The sequence below is a fragment of the Cyprinodon tularosa genome, unplaced genomic scaffold, assembly GCF_016077235.1.
Source record: "Cyprinodon tularosa strain WSP-4 unplaced genomic scaffold, ASM1607723v1 ctg614, whole genome shotgun sequence".
Taxonomy (NCBI): domain Eukaryota; kingdom Metazoa; phylum Chordata; class Actinopteri; order Cyprinodontiformes; family Cyprinodontidae; genus Cyprinodon; species Cyprinodon tularosa.
This window is the reverse complement of record NW_024039357.1, coordinates 61,075-66,826: the sequence shown is the minus strand read 5'-3', so window position 1 is coordinate 66,826 and position 5,752 is coordinate 61,075. Positions and strand designations below refer to the sequence as shown.

The 5,752-nt window shown below is 39.9% G+C and overlaps 1 long non-coding RNA gene across 1 annotated transcript; it reads left to right on the top strand.

The window, feature by feature from the left end:
- Window positions 1-3,723: 3,723 nt before the first annotated feature.
- LOC119798215 lies at window positions 3,724-4,486 on the top strand. Its single transcript, XR_005282694.1, has 3 exons — window positions 3,724-4,113; window positions 4,199-4,265; window positions 4,373-4,486. It is a non-coding gene; the product is annotated as an uncharacterized LOC119798215 (long non-coding RNA).
- Window positions 4,487-5,752: the final 1,266 nt, after the last annotated feature.

Genomic DNA, 5,752 nt, shown 5'->3' with positions numbered 1-5,752 from the left:
CACAATAACACCCTACAGATGTGAAAAATAATTATGATGTCACCTGCTGAGATGCATTGCGGTTCCAAAGGGAATGGACAAAATAGAGAAAACTGTATAATGAAATAAATACTTATATAATGAAATAAATACTTCATAATGTATAAATAAATAATTAAATACATACAGTATATATATTTTTTAATGAAGTTAAAAATCATGTTTTTTGTAAAAAAAAAAAAAAAAAAAAACATTTAAAAGGACAAATACAGTAATTATTCTACTCTATTGCAATTTAAATTAACAAAAGGGGAAATAGTTAAGTACAAATAGAGGATTTTCATGTCTTTGGCACTGTGAGCATCATTTAAATGTCCGTGTATTAATTGAATGCCATGTAGGGGCAGTAGTTTGCCACAAGAGGGCATATTGAACACATTGGTTATGCTGAGCCAACAGAAACGTATTGCTGCAGAGGCAGTGTGTGGACACACTCATGTTGCTCTAATATTTGTTAATAATAATCAACAATAACAAAAAAAAGAAGGAAAAAAACCCTGAGCAAAAACACGACTAATCATTATTCAAATGTGCTGCAACATAAAGAAGTGTAAAGACTCGAACGATGAGGAATTCTACTTGTCTTTACGGCACCATTTATGAAGTTAACACATCAATAGTGACATATCAGCAAATTCCAGAAACATTTCCCTGTCTGAAATTAGATTTGCCTGCAGTTACAGCAGACAAAAACGCACACTGAGTACATCTGGTAATAAAACAGTATTCAATTGTTATTGCATGTGTTTTAGAATAGGTCTGCAACAGGGTTTACAGTAGGTCTGAGTTTAGCTACCATTTTTTAAATCCCTCCATAGAATTAGAAAAGACTGCGTTAAATATTTAAACCTGCAATTAAAACATTTCCAGTTATGCAGATTTTGTTATGCATCTATTTGCACAGGGAAACAAGTTCACATGTCTACATAAGTAAGAATCTGAGCATTACAGTGGATGGAGGGAGGAAGGACCACTGAATTAGCAACTGCTGTGAAAAACAGAAAGTTTGTTTCTCATTTGCCTGCATCCCATTCCAGCTTAAGTTCAAACTCTTATAAGACTTCCATTTAGATTTTCTTTCAGTTTTTTCTAGGTGGACTTGCTGGTGTGAAACAATGTTCTCCAGCAAATGAAACCCAACTCCACTATAGGTTAGAGACTCTATGAAATGGTTTGAGTTTTCATCAACGAGATGAGACAAGACTAAATCCAAATTAGTGGGTTGTCTGTCAGACGTTTAAGATGCATAATTGCGCAGTGATCATTTAGACAGCTAAGCATTATCAGCTGTGCTGCTGTATCCTGCTTAGTCACGCAGCCCACCTGGTGTGTAGTGTTGCACATTCTGCATGGCCACAGATGGATCATGGCAGCAGCGGCAGGGGATGAAAATGGATGCAGAAATGCATCTTTAGACCTGCATAGCTCAGAGTCTGCGCTTTACGCTCCACACTGATGGTTCGCTCTCAGCAGTATGGCTCTTCCTGCTCTCGCTACTTAATAAACTATGTGGCTGATCATCCTCTGCCAACTAACAAAAAGAAAACAATCTTTTGGCCTAACTGTTAAGTTATACTTAACAATTTATACACAACAAAGCGCCAAATCACAACACATGTCATCTCAAGGTACTTTACAGTTCACCAGATCATATAGTCAAATTGATTCAAAGTGCTCTATCTAAGGAAAAGTTTTATTTGACTAAAACCGAACTGTCACATATCATAATGACTAAAATGCGATTAATCCATCCATCCATTTTCTTACACGCTTGTCCCAAGTGGGGTCGCGAGGGGTGCTGGTGCCTATCTACAGCAGTCAATGGACGAGAGGCGGGGTCCACCCTGGACAGGTCGCCAGTCCATCGCAGGGCAACACAGAGACACACAGAACAGACAACCATTAATGCACACACTCACACCTAAGGACAATTTTAGAGAAGCCAATCAACCTAACAGTCATGTTTTTGGACTGTGGGAGGAAGCCGGAGTGCCCGGAGAGAACCCATGCATGCTCAGGGAGAACATGCAAACTCCATGCAGAAAGACCCCGGGCCAGGAATAGTTCTCGTCCTGAAGACTGAGACTAAGATTAAGACTAAGATGGCTTTCAAAAACAACACTGGTATATATAATATTTATTACGCACCTTACACAGATAAAACAATCACAATATCCCTGTTACAGGGATATATACCTTAGATGAGCTTTATTGATCTCACAGCGGAGAAATTCACTGGTCACATATTTGCATAATAATTAAAGAAGGCGCAAACAAGGCGGAAAAAGGTGCAAAAAGAATAAACAATATATATACAGTATATCAAGGTATATACAGTATATCAAGATAACTAGGATTAAGGTGCAAGTGTAAACCTCAGGCTTTTAAGGTAATTAAAACTTTTATTAAAGGTATTGTGGAGGAGAGCTCTCCGCAGAAAGCATTCCAGGATATATCTTCCTCTTCTGAGGCCTTTCTTTTCTTTTCAGACACTTTTCCTCTTACGACCCTTGGCCATTTTCAAAGAACCGCAGTGAAAAGGGGGAGCTTCAATGACTGTCTGAAACTGTAGCTCACCACATATACATGCCTGCAAGTGAGATTGCACAGAAAAAGATAGCTAACGGGACAAGCACATAGGACGGCCTTTCTTAAACATATCCCCAGAATGATTGACAATTATGAGGTCCATGTCATGAAGCGAGGACAGATGGACCCAGTATTCAAGGAGAGACAGTTAGTAGGAAAGTTTAAAACGTTTATTAAATAAAACAAAAACTAAAGTGGAGCTGAGGCTCGCGGATACTGCAGAAGTGGGGCAGGGCACCGCCCAATCTCTGACACTTTGTGGGAGAAACGCAGGTAAGTGACCACAATCATCTGAAAAAAGATGATTATCTGAGTTGGTCACTTACCTGGTTTAACAGTCCAGTCCAAGAATGTCCTCAGTGCTGCAGTTCCAGAGCTCTTGCAGGAAGCCGATCCTGGTCAGGAATTCAGAACAGACAGGAACAGACAGAACAGGATCCAGATCAGGCTGGAACAGACAGGTGGCAGGATCCAGGCTTCCAGGCATCCACAAACTCCCAGGCAGGTTTAGAGTCTGACTGGGACTGGAAGCATGACCAGGTGGTCACGCACAGGAGCAGAAAGGATCAGGTGCAGACAGGCAGGCTCAGTGGAAGAGGGTAGCAGAGACAGGACAGGAACCAGAACTTAATGCAGGACCTTTAAACTAGTCTCCTCCTTGGAGCCAGGCCTACTGGAATAAAAACTGAACCTCCCCCCATAATGAGCCAAAAACCCTGAGGACTCCACGGGGGAGGAATAGCGGACGATCAGGAGACAAGACAAACACAAAAAACTCTTTCCACTGGCTGCTAGGATCCAAAACATGAACCAAGGAATCAAAATAACAGACAGGCTAACAGAAAGACAAATAATGATCTGGCACTGAACGATCAGGCTAAACTGAATATAACCCAGAGAAAACAGGTGAGAGGAATAAATTATAATTGAGGCAGGGAGGGAAAACGACAGGTGAAAGAAATAACCACTTAACGGAGAGCGAATAGGCCAGATCATGACAGACCACTTATTTAAATGATGAACCTGGAAACAAAAGATCGTCCTCTATGCCTTTAAGAAACTGTGTGACAACCTGCTTGTTGCACAGAGCTGGCTGCACCGTTATTCATAAACCCTCCTGCTTCTTCACAGCTCAAGACACGCCTTCTTTACGCCCATTTAACACATGCACTTACCTGATTGGTCCGCTGTTCAATCTGACTCCTAGCTCCAGTTTGAAAATGTCAGTGTCTCAGCAGACAGCGTAACAGAAACAGCTGCTGCTACTACGTCTGCATATTCCGTTCTATCGACCAGTAACAAAGTCAGTCCGAGGCCGTTTAATCCCTCGTGCTTTCAGTATTTTGCCACTGTTCTGGATCCCACCGATCATTAAGGAAAAGGAGAAAACCAAACAAACAAAGAAACTTCATTCTGTGCTCCTGCCGTGCTGACGTGTCATCACAATTACCCGGAAGCCGGTGACATCACAGTTAAAGGTCCTCCGTAAGTGCTATACTTACTGATAATATAAATTAATAATTTTGCCCCATTACAAAAAATAAAATAAATTTTAAATATATTCATCTAGTGAAACCAACAACAGAAAACCTGTTCCAGCGCCTGCCTCTGAGCAAGATTATTTTCTCATCAGACCTGTAAGTCCATTCTATGTATGTTTGTTTGTGCTGTTTTTTTATGCAATTGTAGGACTTTTGTTGTGTATAGACACTAATGTTTTTTATTTTCTCTTGTTATTTCACAGCTCTTGCTGTGGGGCAATCTATATTGGAGCCCTAATCCGTTGGATTATAATGGACATTTATTTTTGGAGAAGAATTTTGTGATTATTTTTTGATGGCTATATATTTATTTTTCTATTTGAAATACAAGGACTGTTAAGCCTAATTTTTTGTTGTCTTTTTGTCAAAAGTTTTCATTCCTTATTTGTAAGGGTCTACACACGCAAAAGTGTATGGTCCTTGTGTGACTGGTTTAAAAATCTATATATATTGATCCTACTTGTCAGGAGGGATACCTGACTGGCACCGCTAAAAAGTGACAAATACCCTGTAAAAAAAAAAAAAACTAAAACTAAAATAATTAACCTTGTAAAAACCGTCACAACTGGCTCTTGACCTACATACATGAATTGGTTGATTATATACTAATCCTCCATTCTAATCTAAAATTCTTGAGAAAATTGTTGCTAAACAAATGTGTAAGCACTTACACAGTAATTAACTTTTTGAAGAGTTTCAGTCTGTTTTTAGAGCTCATCATACCACAGAAACAGCTCTGGTGAAAGTAACTAATGATATTCTCATGGCCTCAGATAATGGACTTGTATCTGTACGTGTCCTGTAAGATCTCAGTGCTGCATTTGATACGGTTTATCTCCTTTATTCTTCTTTGAAAGACTTGAATATTTTGTAGGAATTAAAGGAACGACACTAGGCAGGTATAACATTTTATTTATCTGACAGATTTCACTTTGTTCATGTTAATAAATCTAATTTATGCTTCAGGGTTACCTGTGGAGTACTACTGGGATCAGTGCTAGGACCACTTCTCTTTACTACATATGCTCCCGAATGGTAGAATTATGAGACAGCATGGGATTAATTTCCACTGTTATGCTGATGATACTCAGCTATATCAGTCTAAGATGAAGCTAACCCATTATATAGACTACAGGCATGTCTTTCTGCTTCTAAATGCAGACAGAATACTGTAGAAGTTATAGTCTTTGGACCAGAGTCTTTAAAAAATAAGCTTGTCATGATCGGACCCACATGCAGAGAAACCAATTCAGAGGACCAGGTAAAAGGTTTAACGTGTTTAATTGAAGAAGTTAAACAGAGGGAGAAGTGGTGCTCTGAACACTGCTCAACCGGAACTGTAAAGTGAGGGGAAGACACAGCGGTTAGTTCAGGCTCAGGGCAGGGGGAAATTGACTCATGAACTTGGAGAAGAAGATTTGGTTGCCGACTCACGTTTCCAGAGAAGTTGTTGAATCCTAGACTCCTGCCTGTGGGCCGTGGTTCCAGTGTTTGTCTGATTCGGTGAAGGGCGGAACAGGGTTTACCCAGAATGCGGTTGATTGTTGGTGAAAGGAGAAACTGACTGCCACTCAGATTTCCTG